The following is a 3,056-nucleotide window of genomic DNA, read 5'->3' on the forward strand; positions in this document are numbered from 1 at the left end:
ACTGGGGAGTGTGCGTTGAGTCGGGATATATGGAGAGAAAAGTCAAGTTCAACTTGGGACACCTTGATGCTGAAGAATACAGGAGTTTACTTTGTCTTGTGGTTGACCATCTCAAATATATCATATATAAAAGTAAGCCACGGAAATGCAAGGACTAAATTACTACATAACCACAGGTTTAATTCTTCAGTGTGCAACAAGTTTTTTTTTTTTTTTTTTTACAGCTGATTACAATATTGTATATGTTTAAGTGTCTGATAACTGAAGAACCTGTTGTTAATTATTTTATTTCTGCTTTTTGCTCAAATAAAAATAATATTTCCTGTATTATTATTAGCCTACTTTAAGTTGTTTTTGATGTCACAAATATTTTTTTTATATATTTAGCCTGTCTACTTTTGTTAAAGTCATGATGTAACAGAAGTAACAACAAATATTGTAATCTGTAATTGTGCGTAGAGTGAAACCAAGTTGGACATTCAATTGTTGGCATATGTCAAGGTGCGTTCACGCCATGTTGTAATTACGACATTTCAATTAGCAAAAAGCATTCACATCCTCGTAGAACTTGTAATTACAACTTGTACACTGGACATTTTCTGAGAGCTCCTACTTGTACCACCAGACCGCATTAGATTCATTTAGGCACTGATACTGTTGCCATGGAAAAGCATAATACCATGAAAAGTCTTCAGAAAAGTTTCACTAGAAGCTCAAAAAAAAAGAAAAAAAGAAATCAATTGATTTGAATTGGTTTACCAAATAGAGGATGAATTTTTATTTCATGCCGAAGTTAATCTTAAAATGCTGACCTTATAAACGAATGAACACATGAGATCAATGCCATTTTGTTGTCACTGACATCAGCGTATTGATATTTTGTATGTCATGGCAATTTGTCTGCTTTGACAAGCATGACCAGAATCTAATTGTGCCAAAATACATGCATGGCGGTCTTATGGAGGATACAACAAGTTCTAAGTATAAACACAATTGACCTCGCCAGTTTCTCTTGGTGCGAAACACTGCCATCCAATCACCACACAGCCAGAGATCATGAAGGGAACACACACGTAATGAGCAACAGACGATGATATAAGGGTTTTTAGCGTTTTTCTTACGGACTTCATGATTTAAATTTCTCAAGTGTCCAGTCCTCATCTGCGGCTCCCATTTATTTTGGATTGCACAGTGAAAACAAACGCTCTAAGAGGCCCCTCATGGTAGACACAAGGGTCCCTGTGTGGGGGGATATGAAATGTGAATCATTAGCTGCTCTCTGGGGTTCCAGCCCCTTTGTGCCCCCTTTTCTCTCCATGTGCTGCTGGATTCTCTGTTGCAACTTCATGACAGACTCTTGCAAGTTTACCATCGGCTGATGTTGATTGGAGGTTTGATCTGGAATTCTTTGCAGATGGTTCCTTACAAAATCCAGGACAGCTGAGAATACAAACGTTTAAGGTTCGGAAAAGCCAAGAGCTTCAAAGACCAATACAGTATAAGAAAATGATACTAGAATCACACAATTGTAAATTTACTAAATACAACACAGATGCTGTCAAAGTGTTTTTAGCCACATCAGACGAAACATGGAATATTACACAGTACTGATTACCTGAGCTTTCAAACCTCAAGTTCACACTCTGCTTCAAAAACCGATTCGTAACTGAATGCAGAGAACTTGTAGAAAAGTTGTAAGAACCTGTCAGATCCTTAATTTAGAGCTCGCCTGTGATGTCTTAAAATTAGAACAGTACATTTGGCTGTCACCTCTGTGGTACCAGATTGATGTCACAGATTTGTAGCTCACGAACGATGAGATGTGATGTGGGAGTAGGTGAGTTAGAAAGATGACTCAGATGAATGCTGCGATCAGAACTGAGACTCTAGCGAACAGATGAAATAGAAACAGAGAACATGGTTTCTTTCTGTTCTCAACGTGGCTGGTCAACCTTTATTTGATGATACATTTTAACAGCCCACAGTGCTTGGATGCATGGGTTTTAACAAAGAAAAAGTTTTTAAAAAGAAAGAAAAGAAATATAAAAAGTTAAACTTTCAAATGGCTCAGGATGTTCATATTTTAGATACGTTTTTTAAAACGTAAAACATAATTAATATGGTATATATTTTTTATTGTTAATACTATTAATGAGTATATTAAACTAAATGACTACAGTATATTTGACTGTAGACTATATGGTTATTTGAGACTATAGTCTGAATGAATCCCTTTGCATGACACATTGACATTATAGTGAATGGCTCTTTCTGCATTATCCTGAATGTTGTATAAACATTTCACGTGTCACAGAACGGAAGAGAGGTTCTTGCATGCGCGAGTAAGCATCACATTCTTTTGATTTTCCAGGCAAAAGCACTCCGAGTCCTTCACATTAAAATTATTCTACAGGCTTTCAGAGAAGACATCGTTTTTTAAGTTTCGTTACAAGTTGATCACACATTGGCAATAAAAATGTGATTTATACAGAACATGAAGTTACAATAGGAAAGTGCCCCGTTCTCAAAAACTGTGCCATCTATCTCAGGATTTGTAATAATTTCATTCTGTGTAGAATTTTCAAGAATATATGATTCTTTCAATTAAACAAATTGTGGATTTTCTCAGAAAATGCTAAAAGCATCTTAGAAAAAAACTACAAAGTGAGCATGATCACAAAACACAAAGTGCATGAAAACAGGACTGAATCTCTATTAATTAGATTACATGAAGTACCAGAATGGCACTTAAAAAGCCACTTTTATTTGACCTGCTTGCTTTTAGGATATTTCAATTCATTTAAAATGTTTGGTTTCAGGATAAATAAAACACATTATGAATCAGTTTAAATCAAATGTGGCCAATGCATTCTAAAAATAAAAGAGCATTATGTGCCTGGCTCAAAGACTAAATCAGGGTGACCTATCATTTTGTTTGTGTTTGGTTCATGCTCCCTGATTAGTTTCGAACCAGTAATTCGACAATTACCTCTGATGCACAACTCTGACCTTTGCTTCCATTTTCGTACCTGTCGCACTTAACACTCCGCAGCACG

This window comes from Rutilus rutilus, assembly GCF_951802725.1.
Source record: "Rutilus rutilus genome assembly, chromosome: 12".
In the NCBI taxonomy this organism is placed as follows: Eukaryota; Metazoa; Chordata; class Actinopteri; order Cypriniformes; family Leuciscidae; genus Rutilus; species Rutilus rutilus.